Raw genomic sequence first — 26,107 nt, 5'->3', positions numbered from 1 at the left:
TGCAGAACGTCCTTCTCTCCTTTGCCACATTCCCACCTTATCTTGCCTGAACCCACATTCCTTTCTGTGACACGGAGAGATTATCCTTCCTTGTAATGATTAAATAGAAAATTAAGGTTAAACACTTCATTCACTTTAAAGCATTGTGACAAACTCTTTTATTATAAATACACACACATGCATATACCAGTATACAGACACACATAGCATATCTAACGGAAGAAAAGTAACCAGAATATCATTCATTAGTACAGGCAAATTTTAAAAATGTTGGGCATGAGGAGGCTTTCAAGGAAAAATCTAGCTTGAGAAGGAGGATGGAAGTCTTTATAAGGTTTACCAAGGGAGGATCAGGTGAAGTTCAACTAACTTCAGAGGAAAGTTAGTCAAGAATGGTTCTCAGAAAAGGCAAGAATTTTTCTTGGGGAGGAAGATTTAGGGATTAACATTGTGTGCGAAAGGGAGTGGGCAAGGACATCTGCAGGGATGAGGGCATACAAACGCCACCATGGAGAAGTCCCTGAGTCCTTCAGGGTTTCTCAGTTTCAAAAAAAAGAATAATAAAAATAAAGGAATCCTGAATAACCTCTACATTAGAATACAATTAACAAGCTTATGATGTCTGCTTCTGTTACTGTATTTCCAAATTTTTTTATTTGAAATCTTCCTTGATTGTAGTCTTTACTAAACAAGGGTATGCTTGTATTGATGTAAGTATATTTAACTTACTTAAATATATCTATTTTACATCAAAGAATCATGTTTAAAAAGCATCTCATAACCTCACTTTCAGCATAAGCATCAAGTAGTAATTCAAAAACTGTATGTATCATTATATTTTTATAAATGTTTCAGTATTTGTTAAGAAAGCCCTCTAATATATGACTGTGCCTCTTATTCTAAGTCCAAAGGTGGAAATAAAGCAATGTCTTATATGATTTCATTATTTTTAAAAAAGACATCTGAATGATCCCACTCCATCTAGTTTTATTTAAAACGTATTTCTGGTTTGTGTGGGATTAAGTTAAATAATTCCAGAATTTGTAGTAGCCAAGTTGGTGTCCATGCTCAAAAATAGACATTCAAACTAAAGGAATAACATACAACATGTTCAAACAATTGCAGTGAGAAAATAATGCAGAAACCTCTTGACAATATCAATACTGATGTAATAAGGAATTTCACCAAAATCTAGGATCTAGAATTGAATGAGACATTACCATTCAAATAATAATAAAGAAATCAAGAGTAAGTTAAAAATGTGGATAGGTTGAATACCTGATAGAATAAATGGGGTCCTGGAATGTGCCTGACAGATAGAGGGGTTAAAAGAAGAAAAATAGGAAAAAAATGCTTAGTGGACTTGCCATAGATGTTAAATGAAATCAAATATTATATCTAAGCAGAAGATCTCGAACATTAATAGTGAAAGCAAGTAGAAAAAAGATTTGAGTAGAACTCTGGTCTTCTGTCAGTCCACCCTGCCTTCTACTTCTGTTCTCTTTCTTAATTGTCATATCTCAAGCCCCTTCTTCTAGTTACACTCTTCTTGAAGTCTTAAGTGTTGTGGCTGTGCCCTCAGGCACAGCCTCTTGGAATTCCAACAGTCTTTGAAGAGTCCTCTCTCACTGCTTCATCTCATAACATTTCAGCAGGTATGTATTTTCTAAAACATGAGATTGAAATTCCTGTGAGATGAGCAACATAAAAGTGAGGATGATTTCTTTACATGAAGATCACTGAGTTAATAGAGGAATCATTCATTCAGCCTTGGCAAGAATATCACAAAAATGATGTTATGTTCTTCTTAACACATCATATCAGGAGGCACGTGTGGTGTTTTGTCCTATACTGAAGATGCTAACTTTGATCCTTTGACTAAGGTAGTATTTGCTAGGTTTCTCCAAGGTGAAATTGCTTTTTTTTCCCCTTAGCAATCAAGAAGTAACTTATGGTGAGTTTCTTTGAGCCTCTGAAATGTCCTCTTTTTTTAATCCATTTTCACACACTATTTTAGCATCCATAATTATTAAAGATTGATTATTAACTTCATTATTATATGTTCATTAATTGGTATTCTACTATAAGGAAGAGTTGTCTTCCTTCTTTATTTCCTTCCTTCCGCACCTCTGACCCCTTTATTATTTCAATACTGTATTCAATGAGTTAATTATCATTATGTATTTTGAGCTCAAAATGACCAGGTTTGGCCAGTGGGAGCTCCTCTAAGTCCTTTATCACTCTGATATGTTCAGATCATTTTTGAGCACTTCCTTATTTTCTGGGCACAAAGATGTCCTTGGAAAATTTACTTTCTCTTTTGCTAAGATGCTCTGCGGTCCAGTTTGTCATTGCCATTTTGAGTTACAGAGGGTTAGGTTCTGTTGGGTCTTCTCTATCCTCTTCCTCCTTGAGTTGATGCTGTGTCCCAGCCAGGAGATTCACAAATCAGCCCCTTATGCATCCACCGATATGAAATAATTTCTACTCAATCTACCAGTTTCCTTAAAGAAACTGGGAAGTTTTTGACAGCTCTTTTATTTCCTTAGAGGATGCAGACTTCAGTCACTTCATGTTCTCTCAGTCTTTGCTGGATGTTAAAGGTGAAGGCAGTTGGAAAACCTTGCTCACAAAGACCCTCTTACTGGAAGCCCATTAATCACTCCATGGCTATCCAGTGGGTTATTTCATTCAAATGACCACTAACTTAAAAAATGTTGCTGTCTTTATTATTTAGGATCCTAGCAAGACATTGTATTTGTCTTAGACAGTTCACATGAAAAGTTTTTTTTAATTTTTTTAAAATTGAAATATAGTTGATTTACAATATTTTGTTAGTTTCAGGTATACAGCAAAGTGATTCAGATATATATATATATATATATATATATATATATATGATTTTTTTAGATTTTTCAGATTCTTTTCCATTATAGGTTATTACAAGATATTTAATGTAGTTCCCTCTGCTATACAGTAAATCACTGTTGTTTATCTATTTTATATATAGTGGTGTGTATATGTTAATCCCATCCTCTTAATTTATCGCCCCCTCCCTTTCCGTTTTGGTAACCATAAATTTGTTTTCTATGTCTGTGAGTCTGTTTCTGTTTTGTAAATAAGTTCATTTGTATTATTTTTTTAGATTCCACATGTAAGTGATATCATATGATATTTGTCTTTTTCTGTCTGACTTACTTCACTTAGTATGATAATCTCTAGGTCCATCCATGTTGCTGCAAATGACAATATTTAATTTTTTTTATGGTTGAGTAATAATTCCATTGTATGTATATACCACATCTTCTTTATCCATTCATCTGTTGATGGACATTCAGGTTGCTTCCATGTCTTGACTGTTGTAAATAGTGTTGCAATGAACTTTGGGGTGCATATATCTTTTCGAATTAGAGTTTCCTTTGGATGTATGCCCAGGAGTGGGATTGCTGGATCATATGGTAACTATATGTTCAGTTTTTTAAGGAACTGCTATACTGTTCTCCATAGTGGCTGTACCAATTTACATTCCCACCAACAGTCTAGGAGGGTTCCCTTTTCTCCACACCCTCTCCAGCATTTGTTACTTGTAGACTTTTTGATGATGGCCATTCTGACCATTCTGACTGGTATGAGGTGATACCTCATTGTAGTTTTGATTTGCATTTCTCTGATAATTAGTGATGTTGAGAATCTTTTCATGTGCCTGTTGATCATATGCATGTCTTCTTTGGAGAAATGTCTATTTAGGTCTTCTGCCCATTTTTTGATTAGGTTGTTTGTGTTTTTTTTGATATTGAGTTGCATGAGCTGTTTGTATGTTTTGGAAATTAATCCCTTGTCAGTCGCATCGTTCATGAGTATTTTCTTCCAGTCCGTAGGTTGTTTTTTCATTTTGTTTATGGTTTCCTTTGCTGTGCAAAAGCTTATAAGTTTGATTAGGTTCCATTTGTTTACTTTTGCTTTTATTTCTTTTGCCTTGAGAGACTGATCTAAGAAAATATCACTACGATTTATGTCAGAGAATCTTTTGCTTCTGTTCTCTTCTAGGAATTTTATGGTTTCATGTCTTATATTCAAGTCTTTAAGCCATTTTGAGTTTATTTTTGTGTATGATGTGAGGGAGTGTTCTAACTTCATTGATTTACATGTTGCTGTCCAGACACAGAAGAGTTTTTAATAAAAGTACAATATATAAAGTTGTGAGCAGGGATAGGGGAGCAAACACGTGTTGGTGAGGCACCCAAATTCTAGTAATATTAGGGAAACTTAGTCACTCCAAGGACCAATGAATACAAGAAGGACACAGAATTATGGTGGACCACTGGAGTGAGGACCATGGAGGGAGACTCTCTGATGAAAACATTAGTTGTAGAGGGAAACAGCCACAGCCACACTTGTGGCACCAAAGCAGGAAGGCAAAAAAAAGTATATACAGATTTTCTTTCTTCCCACCCTCTTCTCCTCTGATGCTCTTATTGGCCAAACCTAACTAAAGGTATGCCTACAGGAAAGCCAAGGACACAGAGAGGCTGCCATGTCCTTGCAGCCGAGGAGAGCTGCAGGGACATGGCAGTCATAGCAATCACCTATAGAAGCACTGTATTAGGGGTCTCCAGTCAAACAGGACCAATAAAATATATAGCTATATAAAGAGAGTTATTATAGAAATTGGCTGACATGGTTATGGAGGCCCAGAAGTCTCATAGTCTGCCATCTGCAAGCTGGAGACCCAGGAAAGCTGGTGGTATAATTCTGTTAGAGTCTAAAGAGGCCTGAAATTGGAAGGAGCTGGAAGGCCTGCTGGTATATGTCCCAGTCTAAGTCTGAAAGCCCCAAAAACCAGGAGTGCCAGTGTCTCAGGGCAGGAGGAGACACATGTCTCAGCTCAAGCAGAGGAGTGAAATCACCCTTCCTCCACCTTTTTGTTTTCTTTGGGCTCTCAGTGGAGTGGATAATGTCCACCTGCATTGGGGAGGGCCATCTATCTGCTTTACTCAGTCTACTGATTCAGATGCTAATCTCTTCCTAAAATACCCTCACAGACAGACCCTCACAGACCAGCTACCTAGGCATCCCTTCACCCTGTCAAGTGGACACATAAAATTAACCATCACAAGCACAGAGAGGTCTGAGGGGAGAGGTAAATGGGTTCTATGGGAAAAGAAAGAAGAGCCAGGGCACATGCTCAGACGTAGTTTTCTTTACCATCACTGGGGAACTTGGTGCAGTTTATTCTTTAGCAAGGTTGTAGATGCTGAATTTCCTATGCTTAATGCCTCAAAAATGTACTTTTAATTTGGTTCAAAAGATTCTTCTATACACAAGTGGTATCATATTTACTTTATTAGAAGGAGCTTGTACCTTTCTCCTGCTCTTGAAAAATCCAATTTGTTGATCCACTGAGAGAAAATATGTCAGGTGCATGTGTGGATAAGGCAGCCATAAACAAGTCTACATTCAGCTCACACAATCTAACCCTGTTAGAAGCTATCAGTTAGGGTATTTTCAGGGGGATTGAAGTTTGTTATGGGAGAACAAAGAAGCAAGAGTCATACTACATAATAAAAATGGAAATCAGTTTAAATTCTCAGCTACATTTCCTGAGCCAATGAACATAAAGTTCATGTTCTGCACATCTGTTTGCTGAGATGGATCTATAGTTATGTTAGGGTAAACTAAAATAAACCCCAAGTAGGTTTCTAGGGTCATCCTCAAAGAAGAAAACATATATCTCGGTCTCTCTGTGGGCAGATTTAGGGACATACTACTTGGGGTTTTTGTGCAGGCTGTGATTTCCTCATTTTTACAAGAACTATAAAATTACAGTATTTTCCCATTATATTTTCCCTTTTAAGCTTGGCAAGCAAGCTGTACTGATCTGGTGCCAATATTACATCCATGAGATACTTAAGGCCAAATGTCTGCATTTTAGAAAATTTAATTATAAGGAAAAGAGTTTATAAAAAGCCTACTACTGATAGAAGTGTTTTCATTAAATATATTTTCATCCAATTGTGAACCAAAGCAGCTTTTTTTTTTTTCTTTTTCTTTTCCTGAACCATTTTGCTGCTATGTTTACAGCCTGGTACTGCGGCACTGGGCTAGCAAGGGAGACTGGGAAGCAGACGTGACCAGACACAAAGGTGATAAAGGCTTGTCTCGTTTCAATGTTCAACCAGAGTGGAATGCAAATAACAAGCAGTGCATGACAAAAAGTAAATTAGATCTTTAAAATCCTTCTTTTAATAATCTTAGATGATATTGGCAGCTCAGGTAAGGCTTTTCTACAGAAAATAGGATTTTTAACTCAGCCAAATCGCCTTAAAAGCCAGATACAGGGTAATATAATTCTGTCCCTTCAATATAAATGGCATTTCTTCTTTTTCCATGCTGCCTTTTAAACACATGTACACCTATATTTTTCTGATGGTTTTTCATTCTTATATTGTTTAATTATATACTCTCATAGCCAATGTTTTTAATATCTGCTGCGGTAGCATACTGACCTGAGTACTGGAAGCTCAAAGGTCAACATGATAAAAAAAAGGTCTTTTCTGAGAGATCACAGGTTGCCTGGAGGAGCCCTACACAGAGACAAACAATTCAGTACAACACAGCAAAATACTCTAATACAGGTTTGATACAGTGTTTGTTGGAGCACCAGCAAGGGAGCAACTAGTTCTGCCTTTCTGAATTAAAGAGTGTGTTCAAAAAAACATACATCAGAACTAAACTGTGAAGGAATTTGTCAGATATGATAGAGATAAATACTTTCCTGGCAGAGCGCGCAAAATATTCAAAACCACAAAGTCCTACGATGATAACATCCATTCAAATTTGCATCCATTTTGTTAATTTCAAAATGGCATAATACCTTCAATAAGAGTGGAACTAGCTCTTTAAACTCACTTGAGTTCAGGTCAACAGAAATTTCCGGCTAGGAGTGAAATATACATTGAGTTTGACCCATGTTTGAATTTGATCCGGCCTTGGGTCACCTGAAAGTGTGACCTTGGGTCGCTAGAGCTGAGAGTTTTATCGTTCTAATGTCAGAAATAGAACAATACTCCGTTAGAGCACTCATTTGGTGTTGATTAAATGATACAACTTGTAGAAGTATAGGGCACCTGAGAGACCCTTGCAAACTGACTTATTTGTGAATTAAACTGATTTGAACAGTTTTGAAGTCATATAACTTTGGTTTCTAAATCTCTCTCACACTAATTAGCTGAGTGAGCCTGAGCAAGTTAACCAACTGCTCTGAATGGCAGTGTTTTTATCTGTAAGGTGAACACAGTGGAACTTAGTGGCACTGTTGAGAAGACTAGAAATACTGAAGGTCAGGCTTCTGGCACACTGTCTAGCCCATAGCTGCTGCTCAATAAATGAGCGAAGGGAAAATGATGCAGAAGAGAAAACATTTTATTTATCCTAAAGCATAATGCAGGGAATAAGGGCAATACTGTATTTATATGATAAATTATTCATTCCACTTTGTAGGGAACCCATTCCATCCTACTTCCTTTCCAAAATAATATTTTGAAACACTTCTGAGATGGCATTTAGCTTCTGCCCCCTGTATTCCGAAGTTTGTGGGGAAGATAGTAGTGACAAGTAAGGCAAATGCCAAATAGAGGGTAGAGATAAAGAGGAAAGAGATAAACAGGAAGTTCTTATTTTTGCCATTCTAGAACTTTTTTCCCCCCATCCTCACCTTCAACAGAACAGGTTTGTGATATAAGAATACAATGGAGAGGCACACACTGAGCAAAGGCCACATGAGGACACAGCGAGAAGGTGGCTGTCTGCAAGCCAGGAAGAGAGCCCTCACCAGGAACTGAAGGGACCTCCACCCTGATCTCAGACTTCCAGCCTCCAGAACTGTGAGAAATAAATGTTGTTGTTTGAAAAAAAAAAAAAATACAGTGGATATAATATAAGAGGCTCCTAAAACATGCATCTGGGGTAGATTAAAATCAGTGTGAGGATCTTCTTTCCTGTTTTCTGTTGTTTCCTGTTTTCTTCTTGGAGCAGGTTTCTTTGTCTCCTGCAGCCATGCTCAGGCTGAGCTTGTCAGCAGCAGAGGAAGAGTTGTGATCTGAGTCTCAGGCTTGGAGTTGTTTACTGTTGAGTATAGTCAGGCATCATTGCATTTTCTTCTCTCTTTAATATATTACTGGCAGCTGGGTGGCTTAAAGCATCTCTGTCCAAGAAGCTTTTTTTGCTTTGTTCTCCCTTCCCTCTGCCTCAGACACATGGCCACCTGGCATATGCTGTGTATTCTCTGTGCAGAGACTGCCAGCTTACAGACAAAGCCTGGGTGGACATGCACGACCAGAGCAGCCATGATGGCTGTCAGCTCAGTCAAACCGCTGCTCATTTGGTCAAACATTCAGATCAAATGGTTTCTTTGACTGAATTAACTGTAGAAACAATAGATCCTGTCACATATAGACACTGTGAACAGTAGTTCACAAGTTTCTTTTCAATGCCCCACATAGCTGAAAGACAATTCCCTAAAAACTATGATATTTAAAAAATTTTAGGGACTTCCCTGGTGGCCTGGGAAGAATCCGCCTGCCAATGCAGGGGACACGGGTTCAATCCGTGGTCCAGGAAGATCTCACATGCCGTGGAGCAACTAAGCCCGTGCACCACAACTACTGAGCCTGCACACAACAACTGCTGAAGCCGGCTCACCTAGATCCCCTGCACTGCAACAAGAGAAGCCACCTCAATGAGAAGCCTGTGCACTGCAACGAAGAGTAGCCCCCGCTTGCCACAACTAGAGAAAGCCCACACGCAGCAATGAAGAACCAATGCAGCCAAAAATAAAAATAAATTAATTGACTAAAAAAAATTCAAACTAGATCATTATTGGCCAAATGTACTCCAACTACTTTAGAATTTGCCAAGGAAAGAAAGGAAGAAAAGCCAAAATCATCAGCTTTAAAAGACAGTCCCCATATCTCTCTAGATGTTATAAGGATTTTTAGAAAGCTTTGTAATAGCTATTCTAGACAACAGGCAGTATTCAAGATTGGTATATATCAGGAGGTAATTTATTGGTGTCTAAATTATAATAAAAACCATTTATAAAGAAAAGGGAACAAGCTTATAAATAAAAATAGCTAATAGAAGTTTTAAAAGTGGTAGCCACACATATTTTTGGAATTCCTTTTTTCTCGAGGTGATACTTTACACAGCACAGCTTGCTTTTCACAAAGAAAACTTAATAAAGAGCACATAAAAGATTAAGTGTCTTAATTCCCTTGGTTTTCTAAATTTACATTTCACTATTGAAAGATAAATACAGTATTTTTTTGAGCTTTAGATGGATACACAATTGTTACTATTTTTCCTAAGAGTAATTTGTTGGCAAACATGGTATATCTCACTAAGTTTAGCAAAAAACAGTGTATTTACTGTTACAATAAAACAGTGCTTCCTCAAGCTGGCAGTTTTTTTTCCATTTGTAGTAAGATTAAACAACAGGGGTCATTGACCTATATAAGAACAGGTCTTCGAAAAACAGTATATGGATTTGATATGTGACCAGAATTTGTAGGATATACCACTGACAGGTAAATCTAATATAGATATGCCCTTGCCATGGCCCAGGGAATCCAAATTTCAAAAAAACAGTCAAATGCCATAGATGACAGCAGCTGTAGACAGGAGGTTGCATTAACTATTCAGCTGTGGTCAGATCAATTTGATTTTGTTGAGTACCCCAAATTGACCACACCCTAGGGTGAGTGGTAGGGTTTCAAAAAAGATAATGAAGGGCCCTACCTTCAGTAAACTTGTCTGGCTTTATGCAAATAAAGCAAATTAATAGTATAATTTAATAGATAAAAGATGCCAAATCAGTGGGTTCTTTGATTCATTTCTCTCTGCCCTCTCTCCTCCCTTTCCCCCACTACCATTTCTGCCAACAGATACTGAATTATGTAGATTGTCTCTCCTAGAATCTTATATACTTTGAATTGCAATTATCCAAGTTCTACACCATGTCAAACCCTACTATTTCATGTCTTAAATTTGCTGGAATATCTAGGTCAATGTCGATGTCAGGATCTATATCTATATCTTTCTATATTTGTATCTGTATCTATGGCTATGGCTATAGCAGTATCATCTACTTATCCTGAAATACATCCATATTTTCTTGAGAAAAATGCTGTATGTGAACTTCTATAATATTTTTCCTAAGCTAACTTTCCTACGTAAGTTATCATTCCTTTTCCTGACAGAATATATGTGTTTGTTTTTTGTGCGTAAGACAGCACTCCTTCAATATATCCATATTTTATTTCCTAGAGAAAAAACATGAACTAATACTTTTTAGCCAGATATTCATAATCTGTAACAATCTATTCTCCAAGCAGACTTTTCCACCTTATTTATTATAGTTCTTTATCCTGCACCCATTCTCGGTAGAGTCCATTTCCTTGTTGACAGGAAATATTTTTCCATTTTCTGCTTATTGATCATGCAATTCCCCAAGCTAAGCATTTTCACCCTTCCATTTCCATGTCTATAAATTCTATTCATTCTTTTGTTTGACTCAAATATAACATACCAGGAAGCCTTTCCTGATTTTCTCAGCTTGATGTACTCTCTCAACTTAGATGTAACTATTATAGCATTTTTTGCATGCAGTTTTAGGTTATTACTTTTTTAAAATTTTTATTATTTATTTGTTTTTATTTATTTTTGGCTGCATTGGGTCTTCGTTGCTGCACGCGGGCTTTCTCTAGTTGCAGTGAGCGGGGGCTACACTTCGTTACGGTGCGCAGGCTTCCCATTGAGGGGGCTTCTCTTGTTGCAGAGCACGGGCTCTAGGCATGCAGGCTTCAGTAGTTGTGGCTCGCAGGCCCTAGAGCACAGGCTCAGTAGTTGTGGCTCACGGGCTTAGTTGCTCCATGGCATGTGGGATCTTCCTGGACCAGGGATCGAACCCGTGTCCCCTGCATTGGCAGGCGGATTCTTAACCACTGCGCCACCAGGGAAGTCCCTGAGTTATTACTTTATAATTGTATTTTCAATTCAATGTTTGTTGAGAATTTACTGTGTGTCCAGTATTGCAGTAAGAGCTGGGATATGAAAATGAAAAAAACTCATGCTCTCTCTACACTCAAGATGTTCACAATCTAGTGGTGAGGCAGACATGAGAAAAATTATAACATCATGTTGAAAAGACTCTGGACGTAGAGAACAACAGATGCTATTATATGAATAAATGTCTATATTATTATTTAGGGCACTAGGAAGTATATTACAGGAGGAAAACTGCTTGGACTGAGAATAAAGGATGAAGGAGAGTTCACAGCAAATCACATCAGGTATACAATGGGGTGGCATAGGACATTCCAGACAGATGAACATGTGCAAAGGCACATGTCCAGTAACTTATTTGAGGACAACTAAACAATTCCAAATGACTGAAACTTCAGTTGCACAGAGGAAACTGGTAAGAAGTAAGACAAGAGAGGCAGTGAGGAGTGAGATGGCCAAAACCTTATCTTTTACACACAAGAGTTTGGAGCTCAGCTTGTAGGTTGCTGAGAAGGAATATGATCAGATGTGCATTTTGAAGAAAGCTATGGGATGAGGGGAACTGGTCAGATAGTTATTTGAGGGAGGGGAATGAAACTATTTTTCAACCTAAAACATGGGTATCAGGGATAGAGAGGGAAAGATGGAAGAAAGAGTTAGGAAGGTTGCCACGTATCTGCCTTGGGAGGTACCATTACTAAAACAAGAGATGTGAGAGAGAAGCCCAGGGTTTAGTCCAAGTAGAATGAGGATGGCTCTAAATTGGGTGAGTTTAGTTTTCACCATTTATCCAGATGTTTGTATAGAATTATTAACTTTGCTCTTAGACTATTAGGTCCTTCAGGGCAGGATCTGTAGCTTTTTGTCTACATATTTCCACTGCACATAATCCAGAGTCTTGCACTTAGCAGTTGAATTGGGAATAAGTAGGCTGGAAGAAGTTCCTGTAGGTCTCAGAAACTGTTCTGATCTGGCTACTTAGAGGCCCTCAGTCAACAACAGACCACCTCTGCAACTTGAGAGGCAAGGAACGTTCAAGAACGTATTCCCTTCTGCCCTACGGGTTTCAGGTGAACTCGATGACTGGCACGAAGATGTTCCAGACAAACTATGTTCTCTTTTAGACAAAGTCCCCTGAAGTCTTTTGCTAATTCATGTGTCCTGTGAAACAAAACCAGTGGATGGTGATCAGCTATGATTTAGCTAAGAAAGCTCATCAATTTTTGGATCTAAGACCCCAGGAAGTACTGAGTGGTTTTAAGTGATAAAAACTATTAATGTTCATCTGTACCTGTTTGCAAGGCAGAAATAGAGACACAGACATAGAGAACAAACATATGGACACAAAGGGCGGAAAGGGGGGGAGTGGGATGAATTGGGAGATTGGGATTGACATATACACACTAACTAATATGCATAAAATAGGTAACTAATGAGAACCTGCTGTATAGCACAGGGAACTCCACTTCGCTGTACAGTAGGAACTAACACAACATTGTAAAACAACTATACCCCAATTAAAAAAAAAAAAAAAACTATTAATGTACCAATATCCCAAAGGTTATATATATCACCTCTGGAAACAACAGGGTATTGAGGTTTAGATTAAAAAATGCCTGGAAATATATATCATAAAGATTTCCCACATAAATATCATTTGAGCAACAAAACTATGGCAATTTTCTATTGAGGTGGAAAATAAGGAAGCATTTTAGGGGTGTATCTACCACAATATGTTTTTCAGCTTGTGTCCATCTTGTACTAATGTCATGATTCATTTATGGATCTAACATAATATTTAATATTTTTAAACTTAGTTAAATTTTTCTTGTTTGCTTTTTGTCTACTTTGGAAAATGACTGATTTTGTTTCTTATATCAATTCTTGCCCAGTTTTAGTATCACTGCAAAATAACATTTTAGTTTCAGCTATTTCTGAAAAAACAATAGTTTTCTAACTGGTGGGATTTCAATTTCCTGAGAACAACTAATCCAAATTACAATTTTTAAAGCATTTTCCCTACAAAGCTACTTATTCAAATAAAGATATTACTGGTTCAATTTTCTGAAATGTCTGTATGCTGGGAACAAGAAAAAGAAAATAATTAAACAAATTGAGGCACTTCTTTCATTTAGTTTTAGCGAAAATCTTATATAAATTTCTGAGAAAAATGAATATTTTGTGAAATCATTATTGCAGCATCATATTTTTTTAAAATTGTTTGTACTAACATTATACAACATTATTCTAGTTTGGATATAGCCATAATAGGTTTTTACACAGCAATAGTATGGTAATTTAACACAATAAAAAAGAATAGAGAAGACAAATATAAAGAGAATATTTAGATACATTCTACATATCAGTGATGTGCTACATGTAAACACACATCTATAATGGAAAATTAGTTAAGGAGTAACAGTAAGAAACTCAAGCCAGGTGATAGCCATGATAATTGAGGATAATTAGGACAGAATTCTTCTGAGTAGAGCCTCCCAAACTTCTGTTGGCCCACATGCTGAAACAGCTGTTTTGGACCTACAAACAAGTAAGATGCAGTTTTATTGGTCTGACTGAAACATTTTTATAACATGATCCGTCTCTGGCTAAAAAATGTTCACTGCTGTCAGTCTGATTTTAGGGAGTTATACAGTTTTATTAGGTGGTACTGATGAAAAAAATCCTCAAAAGATATATTTTCATGTATGGGGACAAAAGATAGTGTATAAACTTGTAATCAGATATGTGGGACCATTTATTTAAGAGATGCTGATTCCAAGTGCAGTGCAAGATTTGAAATGGTTTTATTAATTCTTAGACGAGAAAGACAGTTTCAAAAAGTCTCCATAGAAAACAAAGAGTACATTTAGATTAATGAAAAAAAGAAATGTAGTAAGATACTTACCAAAATGGCACACCAGACATATTTCATGTTTCCAGAGGATATATGGAGATTGTAGTGAATGTTGCAGTCTTTTTTTTTTTTTTTTTTAAACTTTGGGTTTATTTATTTATTTATTTTTATGGTTGTGTTGGGTCTTCGTTTCTGTGTGAGGGCTTTCTCTAGTTGCGGCAAGTGGGGGCCATTCTTCATCGCGGTGCGCGGGCCTCTCATCATCGTGGCCTCTCTTGTTGCGGGGCACAGGCTCCAGACGCGCAGGCTCAGCAATTGTGGCTCACGGGCCCAGTTGCTCCGCGGCATGTGGGATCCTCCCAGACCAGGGCTCGAACCCGTATCCTCTGCACTGGCAGGCAGACTCTCAACCACTGCGCCACCAGGGAAGCCCGTGAATGTTGCGGTCTTGCTTTCAAGGAACTTCATTTAATCTGCATTTTGAGACAGTCTATTTATAAAAACCGTAGTCATCCTTCCCTTGCTGTTAAGGGAAATATCTGGGTTTCAAATCCCCCTTGGATCAGAGAGCAAAAAAATACCATTATTTTATTTTGTGACCATGCAAATATTTTCATTGTGTGAATGGTAAGGTCTCATACTTGGAACATTTATTCTCTTTGGGAAAATGTGTTGACCTAGTGGACAGGAGAGACTTTGCATACTTGGCCTAATTTTATCATGTGCTTATTTACATCAAGGTAGGAGAATTTAGAAATCATCCTCTAAAATGTCTAGTCATGACCTTCCACTTCATATCTTTCCTCATATCATGAATCTGTCAAGATAGAACCATATTTGAGCACATATTTGTACAGAGTTCTGTAAAATATGCTATGGAACTTACCAAGCAAGTAAGATCTTGCTCTAAGAAATTAATTCCATAAAATTCAGAGACAGGAGTCAGAATTTAGGTACATAACTATAAGACTAACATAAATCATATAACATTATGAATTGCCAAATTACATAGAGAAAGGCATATTTCACCCACAGATCTAATTGAGCTTAATCTCATGATGAACAGAAAATTTCCTGGGGCTTACCCAAAGGTTATGGCAATCTACAAAAGAATAAAAAGGTAATTTTTGTAGAGTTATATTAAATATATATTAAAATATATTTGTGATTTTATGATGATGATGATGAGGCCTAAAAGGATAGCCTGGTATTATATTTTTAGGGATTTTTTTCTGTTGTCATTTAGTTTTGAATCCTTTTGAAAAGGTGCTGTTTCATGAATTTTCTAATATTTATTCTTCATGCAATTTGAATTATATAATTTTAGAATTGGAAGAACAATTATTCATTATTTGTCTGTTGCAGGGAAGCAGAGAACTGGGTGCTGATAAAAAGGATGAATAATGGCTAGACTCCAAAACTATTTTCCTAAGCCACAGTTTGGTGAACACTGTATTAAATCACAGACCCACAGAATATTAAAGGGGGAAGGAATTTGAAGATCGTCTAATCCAGGCCCACCAGTTTTGCAGATCCAGAAACTAAGCCCAGGGGATTAAGTGGCTCATCCACAGTCACAAGCAAGTTAGTAACTGAACCTGAACCAAAACCCAATATTCTGTCTCATGTTCAGTTTGTTTCCCCAAATTGTCTGAGTTCTCTAAATAGTATATTTTAAATTTTTAATGTTTTTGAAAAGGTATTATAGACACATTGTTCAAAATTTATAGAAGATGTAGAGTGAAAAGTACACTTTTCACTCCTTGCCTCTTTTACCTACTTCCCATCAACCCTTCTCTCCACATTCTCTTATCCAAACAAAATATTGCTCCTTCAAAACATTGTTCAAAATCACCATCTCATTGAGGTTTTTCTTGCCCACACTACTCAAATTGAAACCCATGTCCCCAGTACTCTAATTTCTCCATAGAATTGATCATGTTCTACCAAATTGTATATTTTACTTTTTTTCACATATTGTTCATCTTTCCATGGTAGGATACAAGATACGTAGAGGAAGGAGTCTTTGTCTATTTCTTTAGCTGCTAAATTCCCAGTGCTTAATGGGAGCTCAATAAATATTTGCTGGATTGAGTTAAATTGAGTGACTGTGTGTCTACCTGCTAGTGTGTTTAGTATATTTCTGCTTGAATATTCTATAATTTCTGCTTTCTGAATAATGATGTTATGTTATTTGGTACATGGATATTCATAACTATTATATCTTCATGTGAACTGTACCTTATATAATTGTAAAGTTCCCCCTCTTGTACCACTTTTTGTTTTCACCATGAGTTCTACCTTAGTTGATAATGAAATTATGCCTCTGCTTCTTTTGATTTGCATTTGCTTAGTGTACTCTTATTTTTTTATTTTCACATTATCTTGTTATGTTTTTTGGGGTTTTTTTCCCCAGTGTTATTTGTACATTTTCACTATGGATCTCTTTGATTTTGGTTTATGTATAGTGTGTGTGTGTGTGTGTGCACATGCATTTAATGTTTAAGAATATTTGGTTTTTTTCCCATTGCTATAATTATAACCTTAACACCCTTTTTTATTGATTTAAACAGTGTTTATTAGTTTCCTATAATAAGAAAATTGGTACATTTTTCTCTCGCTTCCCTCCACTCTCTCTCTCTTCCAACATTTGATTATTTTTCTTACTCCTTACCTTTGTACTGTTAAATATGCATAAACTTATATCACTTGACTTGCCAAATTTAAATAGTATATTTAGCTTTCAGGTATTTTAGATGAGACAATCAGCAAAACTTGCTGGGCACCCGTTTAATTTTCTCTATTCTTCAGTGAATGTTTGTGTCATATTTATTACAAGAGGTTGGAAAAATTGAGAAAATAATTTTACAAATTTGGGAAATTGATAACCTATGTATATTGATTTCTTATTGCTGCTATAACAAATTACCACACATTTAATGACTTAACCCAAATTTATTATCTTACAGTTCTGGAGTCCAAAATGAGTCTCACTCGTGTAAAGTCAAGATTTTGGTAGGGTTGGTTCCTAAGAGCAGTTCTTTGGGAAAATCTCTTTCCTTGCCTTTTCCAGTTTCTGGAGTCTGTCTTCATTCCTGGCACCAGGACTCCTTTCTCCATTTTCAAAGCCAACAGAATAGTATCTTCAAATCTCTCTCTGCTACTTCTGTCATCATACCACCTTCTCTGACTCTGATCCTCCTGCCTTTATTTTATGCGGACCCTTGAGATTGTTTTGGTCACACCTAGATGACCCAGGATAATCTTCTCATCTCAAGATCCCTAATTTAGTTACATGTGCAAAGACCCTTTTGTTATACAAGGTAAAATAGTCACAGGTCCTGGGATTAGGATGTGAACATCTTTGAGAGGGCATTTTCAGCCTAACATACTAAGTTACACGGTGACAAAACATTTGGTAAAACAGTCACTTACTATAAGTTGAAAAAATTTAAACATACCCAAGGATCTGTGATCTCAGGTAGAATGCAAGGTTGGGCAAGGTATTTCCAGGCATAAGGTCAGAAGCATAGTTTGGTTACTTTTAGCTACATCTAAGGTACTACAGTAAAGAGATGAGCTCAGAAAAGTGAGGGCTTTTTAAAAATTATTTTACCTTTTTAAAAAAATTGAGGTATATTAGCTTCAAATGTACAACATAATGATTCAATATTCGCATATATTGTGAAATGATTGCTACAATAAGTCTAGTTAACATGTATCACCATACATAGTTTACAAAAATTTTTTTCTCGTGATGAGAATTTTTAAGATTTATTCTCTTAGCAATCTTCCAATATGCAATACAGTACTATTAACTGTAGTCACCATGCTGTACATTATATCACCATAACTTAGTTATTTTATAAATGGAAGTTTGTTCCTTTTGACTCCCTTCACCTTCACCTATTTTGGGAGGACGTTTTTCAGTGTTAAGACTCAAGAGGTCTGTGTGCTTCTTAAGCCTTTGCCATAATCATAAAATCATGCCTGGCTACCTAGTCCACTGTCCCCAAAATGATAACCATGTGGAGAAGACTTGGACCCACAGACACGCTTCTTGAAGCAGAGCTGCCCCGGCCAAGCAGCAGATTCTGGAGAATTTCAGAGAATTAAAGGTTATTGTCTTAACCACTGATTTTTTTTTTTTTTGTATTATTATGGTAATGGGTGAAAAAAAATATATATATATATAGTATTACAAGTATTATGTTTTACATATTTGTATTTTATTTGTCATCTGTAAATGATATTCTTTGGTTCCCAAATATCTTAGAAGAGACAATCAGGAAATTCTTCTTCCAGTCTTTTCCCTGTCATCTCTTTCCTACTTTTTCTTTTATAATTTCTTTATTGACAAGGAATATACCTTTGCCTGTTGACTTAACCCTAATCTTCACATTTGCTTTGCAGTTAAATACATTCAATGCTTCATTCCAGTTCTCTTGTCCTGTTTTCACTAATCTTTCCTTAATTAGCTGAAGTCTCTTCCTCTAGTAGTTTTCTTAAAAAGGTCTCTTGGGAATAAAATTCCATGTCTCTTGCACATTTAAACAATTATCTGTAACTTTTATTCTTGAGTATGGCTGTCTGAATATAAAATCCATGATTTATGCTTTCTCTCCTTAAGTATCTTTTAGATATTGTTCCACTGACTTCTGGTATTGACAGGTTCTATGGAGAAATTTGAGACTAGTTTGATCTGTTTTTCCCTTTATAAGTATTGTGAGGCTGTTGCCTGTCTCTTTATCTTTAGTTTCCTAAGTTTTTAATGGACCATGTCTTGGCCTGTTCTAGGTCAGTTTTTTACAACACAAGATGTTCCCTTTTGTTATGAAAAGATAATTCCTCTTTCATGATTTTTTTCACTGTAGTAAATTATATGTAACATAAACCACTTTAACCATTTTTAAGCGTACAGTTCAGTAGCATTAAGTACATTCACATTGTTGTGCAATCATCACCACTCTTCATCTCCAGAATATTTTTATCCTCTTAAAATGAAATTCTGTACCCATTAAACAAAAACTCCCCATTCCCTCCTCTCCACAACGTCCGGCAACCACCATACACCATCCTACTTTCTGTCTCTATGAATTTGACTACCTTAGACACATCACATAAGTGAAATCATATGGTGTTTGTCCTTTTGTGATCTTTCATGAATTTTTTAAAATTATACCTCTAAATATATTTTTCTGTTTTTGTTTTGTTTTGCTTTCTTCATCAGGGACTCCAATTATGCATATAGTGAGGACACTTCCATCAAATCTAAATAGCTAATACTTTATTTTAAAGTCTTTGTCTTTCATTTTCCTGTTTTCTATTGTCTATCTTACTTAGTAGTGTTTTTTAGTAACCATTCTTCTTTGCAGCCTTCATGTTTTCCTCTATTTCTGCAATTATTTTTTTCTACTTCTTTTCTAAGATAAGACAGTTCATGTTTCAGTCCACATAGTTTCTTGATATGTCTTACCTGAGTTCATTATCTGTTTCTGGTCTAATGTTATAATGTTATAGAGACTCTTGTTTCATGAGGTGTTTTTTTTTTTCTTTTTCAATTCATATAATATATAATATTTGTTCACATTTTTCATTTGTTTGAAATATAATATTTGTTAACATTTTTCTTAGGCACCATGGCAATGAGTTTACTCTGTGGTGTAAACCTTTATGTTTTATGCTTCATTTTGTATATATCTTTGTATAGATGCTGTTCTAGCTCCTTTTGTGTTACTCATCACTGAATGTGTTGGAGTTTTCCTGGACAAGCTATTTTCAGGAATTTTCTGTAGGGTTAGATATTTCAGAGTAGTCTTAAAATTTTCAGAATCCAAATGATCTCTCCTCTGCTGACAATTATCTCTCCAGACTACTTTTTGCTAAAACTTCTCTTCTGGAATTTTTTTTTTTTAGCCCTCTCTCTTCTCCTTTCATCGAAACCATTCAGATCAGGGTGGAGAGCAGGTTTGCCATCAGTACTGTTCATACTTGTTCCCTTCATGATTACTGCAAAGAAGGGATACAGTTTCACAATTCACAATGAGCCACTCACCTTCAGGAAAGATACTTTTGCTGTGCTTTCTGAAATATGCTGCCACTGACCAAGTCTATAACTCACATATTATTCCCTGCAATTTCTTCTATATACCTTCTCCTCAGTACATACTTTTCAATTCTGCTTCCTAATTTCCTTGAAAATGCAGTTAGAGAGGTTTTTATTATCATTGGAGTTGTTGCAAGATTTCTAGGAGGAGAAAGAGAACTTGTGTCCTGACTCATGTAGGGAAATTCTCTTAGCAGTTTCTTAGCTCCAAAAAGTCATATAAGTTTCAAACTGGGAAATAAATAACCTTCATATTGTATTATACAGCACTTGAGGTTAGATTCCTGACATTATCTGTAGTGTGTTTCTTGGATCACTTCTAATATTATCTTTTATTTATCTTTTTTTATCACTGTATGCCAGAGTGCTTATTACAATATCTGTTACATACTAAGTGCTTAACCAATGTTTGTTGGAATCTAATAGATGAGTGACTAGTGGATATTATATATCAAACTGATTCTCATCTTACACAAAATATGAGAAATTCTCTACTGACCCAAGAATCTTTTGGCTAGTCAATTACCTCTACCTAACCAGTCAATACTTTATCTTCTCAAATATTTCTTAATTGATTTTTGTTTAAATTGTACAGCAATAATTTTAAATATGACCATTGATAGACTACAAATTTAGACAACAGTAATGCTGACATATAGGAATAACTTCTATGCATCTGTGAGAAGTGCATTTTACCTTACTGTATAAATTTAATTTGATGTGCTGATCCACATTCAAAACAATGGTACAGCAAATGTTTTATATTTGTATCTTGACCCAAGAATTAAAACAATATTTATTTGCAACTTTCAAATGTAGCTGTTCCTTTTCACCTATTTCAATAGTTTATAAGGTTTCACACTATGGAAATGAGCTGATCAATAAAGTATTGAAAATCTTTGATATTTTCTTGATAGAGTAATACAATGCCCTTTATATGGACTTTCCCTAGCAGTTGAATGATTATTTATTTTGACTTTTTAGTTTTCTTGCTCTATCTTTATGTAACATTTAAATTGACATGATATTAGAAAAGCAATTTGTGTAATTGCAAAGAGTTTTCTAATCCCTGGATTTATACCGATATGTTATCTTCTCAAGATGAAATAAAAGCCCTTGGTTAGTATGCTGGGTAAGAAGATGTCAGTTTTCAATTATAATACAGTGTAAAGTAACCCTACCGAGCATGAACACTGTATTTTGTGTTAATTATCTTAATTTAATTGCTTTTTTATCTTAATACTTAACAAATGGGATCATATCTGCAATGAATTTTTCAAGAAGCTTTGTAGAGGTTTATCATCGCAACCCCCTTTTGAATTTTATTATAACAAATATGAGATGTAGAAGCATTTTACATTCTTCACTGATGCATATTTTTAAAAAATATTTCAATTCCCATTTCTTAAGAATAAAAGTGTTTTGTTGGTGAAAGCTAAGACATCAATTCTTAAATATGATATTATTAATATTTATTATTCCTAGAATATTTACAGTGTCAAATACAAAGGCATTATTTGACTTATTTCCATGTAAGAAAAAATATAGTATTTTCTCATACCCCATTTTGTCATATGGGGAGTGTATGCATACATATATATTTAGCTGAACTCCCAAAGTAATATAAGTTTCCAATTAAGGAGTAAATAACCCACATGTTATATTAGAAACTATATTCTAAATATAATATAAAGAATATATAATATTCTTTATATATTCTCATAAATTGTATATTAGTATTTTTAGGGACCCTTTTAAAAAAATTTTTATTTTATATTGGAGCATAGTTGATTAGCAATGTTGTGTTAGTTTCAGGTATACAGCAAAGTGATTCAGTTGTACATATACATGTATCTATTCTTTTTCATATTCTGTTCCCATTTAGGTTGTTATAGAATACTGAGGAGAGTTCCCTATGCTATACAGTAGATTCCTGTTGGTTATCTGTTTTAAATAGAGTAGTGTGTATATGTCAATCCCAAACTCCCAATTTTTTTTTTTTAATTGAAGTGTAGCTGATTTACAATATTATGTTAGTTTCAGGTATACAACATAGTGATTCAGTCTTTTGCAGATTACATTCCATTATAGGTTATTACAAGATAATGGGTATAATTCCCTGTGCTACACAGTATATACTTGTTTCTTATCTATTTATATATAATACTTTGTATCTGTTAATCACATACCCCTAATTTGTCCCTCCATCCTTTCCTCTCCCCTTTGGTAACCAAAAGTTTGTTTTCTATATCTTGATTACTGTGGCAGACAGCCTCTAAATTGGCCCCCAATAATCCCTGCCTCCTAGTATTCATAGATTTGTATAACCCTTCCCCTTGAGTAGGCTGGGTTTACTGATTCACTTTTAAAAATTCTTATCTCTTTTTTGATCTTTATTAAAGTACAACTGAGAAATGAAAATTGTATACATTTATGGTATACAACTTGATGTTTTGATATATGTATGTATTGTGAAATAATTGCCACAATCAAGCTAATTAATATATCTATCATTTCACATAGTTACCTTTTGGGTGGTGAGAATGCTTAAGATCTACTGTCAACAAATTTCAAATATATAATATGGTATTTTTAACTATAGTCACATTGTTGTACATTAAATCTCCAGAGCTTTTTCATCTTCCATAAATGAAACTTTGTATTCACTGATCAATGTCTTCTCATTTCCCTCTCCTCCCACCCCCTGGTAACCACCATTCTACTCTCTGCTTTTATGAATCTGTCTATTTTAGAAGTGATAGGATGGCACTTTCAAGATCAGGTTTTAAAAGACTGTATCTTCCACCTGTAATATTCTCTCTCTGCTCTCTCATATTACTTGAGCTGGGGGAAACAAGCTACCATGTTGTTGGCAGCCCTTTGGAGAGGCCCGTGTAGAATGCTGAAGAAATGAAGCCCTCAATTCAACAGGCTGCAAAGTGTTGAAGCTCTCCTATAACCACTTAAGAGACCTTAGAAACAGATGTTTGAGCCCCAGCTGAATTCTGAGATGTAGCTCTGACATACAGCTTGACAGCAGCCTCATGAGACACCTTGACCTAGAGGCACCCAGCTAAATTATGCCCAGACTCTTGACCCCAGAAAGTATGAGATAACAAATGTTTGTTGTTTTAAGCTGCTAGTTTTGGGGATAATTTGTTATGAAGCAGTAGACAACTGCTACAATTACCAATAACCTAACCTCCTTAAACCCGGTAATTTTTCTGACACAAGGTTACTAAACTAACTTTTCAGAGGCTATAGACAAGTGTTTCTTCATAAATATGACTGAATGCATCATTTATTCTAAACATTCATAATTTTAAAATGTATTTCATACATTTTAATTTTATACAGATAAATTCAGAAATTAATAAAATGAGAGGAAAAAAGCCTATCTTTTAGCCCTTGAAGTTATTATGAGCTATTACAAAAATATATATATATATATATATATTTTTTTTCATTCAATGCCCAGCTGGTTTCAGAATTGTATCAATGAAATAGTTTATCTTCAGCTCTTTTTAAAGCTCCAGATCCATACCTACAGCTACCTACTCAACATTTCTACTTGAATGCTTTAAAGTTATCTCAAATTTAACACGTTTGTAACTTACATAACTATAATATGATCGTTTCCTCTTCCAAACCCTCTCTTCTGTGTTTCTTCTCTTAGTGTATAGCCTATTTGTGTCTCCATTTCTACACTTCAGAAAGTGAGGAGTTATCTACGGCAGTCTTTATAGTAAGTAGGGGACAGGTTAATTTGCTCCAACAAAGAATATGTAATTTATCATAGGTTAACTAACATAGAAGCACATTTCTCTTTTACATGGTTTCTAAATAAGTGGTATGAATAAATAAGTTGTTGGGGAAGCCTTGCTATCATCAGTATATGACTTCCATTTTTGGGTTCAAAACAATTTTTCAAATGCTGACCATCTCTCAGTGGGAAAAGAGGAAAGGCAGGGGAGTAAAACACGTGATCAAACCGTAGCATGTATAGCTCTTGCTCACATGCCACTGACCAGAGCTTAATCACAAGAACACATCAAACTGTAAGAGAGTTGTCAGCTGAGAAATGATTGGCCATGAGCCTAGCTAAAATCCAAATGGGCTAACATGGTTTAGGATGAAGATTACAGACTCTTAATGACAGACAGCCTGGCTTCAAATCCCTGGTCTACCACTGACCAAACTGTGCTCTTCGGCAAGGAATTTTGTTTCTCTCTGTACCAGATTCCTCATATGGAAAATGTACATAATCTCATCTACTTCACAGAAAAATATTTATAAAGTATTTAGAATTGTGCCTGGTACACTTAAGTCTTTTTCAGTTAAAATGAGTATTATTAAGCAGGAGATAATAGATATTGGTGGACAGCAAGCACTGAAATTTCAGTTCCTTTCATTTATTCTCCATATTTAATCTGTCACCAAATTTTGTTGATTTTTCTTCTTAAACTGTCTCCATGTCTACTCTAACCTCCTTGAATCTACTCTTCCTTCACTTCACCCTAAAATCTGCTCTCTACACTTTGAGAAGGTTCTTTTAAAACTGAAAGCATGATCATTTCATTCTCCATCCATCATTCTCCATGGTTTCTCAAAGCTTCTCATGGTTTTTAGAAGGAAGGACGGGAAGAAGGAAGGGAGGGATGGAGGGAGGGAGCATTAAAAGGCTCCATACACCTCCAATCTGCCTATGCTTTTTGCTTCCTCTTCCCCAGTCTCTCAACACTCTAGGTGAATATTCTTTATTTCAGTTTACTTTGTAGATATACCAGGCTTCCTCTGGTCCCAATGTTCTTGCACACATTCTTCCCCTTGTATGGAATATACCAACTCCTTTTTCAGTTGACTGCTATTCTTTTTTTGAGATTTAAATTGATAATCACTTCCTTGTCAAGTCTTAGTAACCACCTATGTAAGGCCATGTCCCCTGTTATTTACTCTCAAAGTAATATAATCTTTTCTACAAAACATGCATCATAGTTTCTGATAATGCAATTTTATTGTTGGTTTTTTTCCCTTAAATATTGGCCTTTTCCACTATATTATAAACTTTTTAAAGGTAGTGATTAGGTCTGTTTTATTATTGTTACTATTCAAAATTCTATTTCTAGATCCTAGCACATGCCTGGCCCAGAGTAGGTATTCAAAAAATAGTTGTGTATACTACAAATCTACAGTAATCAATACAGTATGATACTGGCGCAAGGACAGAACTCTAGATCAATGGAACAGGATAGAAAGCCCAGAAATAAACCCACACACATATGGGCAATTAATCTATGACAAAGGAGGCAGGTATATACAGTGGAGAAAAGGCAGTCTCTTCAATAAGTGGTGCTGGGAAAACTGGATAGCTACATGTAAAAGAATGAAATTCGAACTTTCCCTAACACCATATACAAAAATAAACTCAAAATGGATCAAAGACCTAAATGTAAGGCAAGACACTATAAAATTGTTAGAGGAAAACATAGGCAGAACATTCTTTAACATAAGTCGCAGAAATATCTTCTTTGATCCACCTCCTAGAGTAATGAAAATAAAAACAAAAATAAACAAATGGGACCTAATTAAACTTAAAAACTTCTTCACAACAAAGGAAACCATAAACAAAATAAAAGGACAACCCACAGAATGGGAGAAAATATTTGCAAATGAAGTGACTGACAAGGGATTAATCTCCAAAATATACAAATAGCTCATGCAACTCTATAGCAAAAAAAACAATCAATCAAAAAATGGGCAGAAGATCTAGATATTTCTCCAAAGAAGGTATACAAATGGCCAAAAAGCATATGAAAAGATGCTCAACATCACTAATTATCAGAGAAATGCAAATCAAAACTACAATGAGGTATCACCTCACACCGGTCAGAATGGCCATCATCAAAAAATCTACAAACAATAAATGCTGGAGAGAAGGTGGAGAAAAGGGAACCCTTCTATTCTCAGTTGGAACATAAATTGGTACAACCACTATGGAGAACAGTATGGAGGTTCCTTTAAAAATATAGAAATAGGACTACCATTTGATTCAGTAATCCCACTCCTGGCCATATATCCAGAGAAAA

This window comes from Eschrichtius robustus, chromosome 6, assembly GCF_028021215.1.
Source record: "Eschrichtius robustus isolate mEscRob2 chromosome 6, mEscRob2.pri, whole genome shotgun sequence".
NCBI classification, from domain to species: Eukaryota; Metazoa; Chordata; class Mammalia; order Artiodactyla; family Eschrichtiidae; genus Eschrichtius; species Eschrichtius robustus.
Note: the sequence above shows the minus strand (reverse complement) of the source record.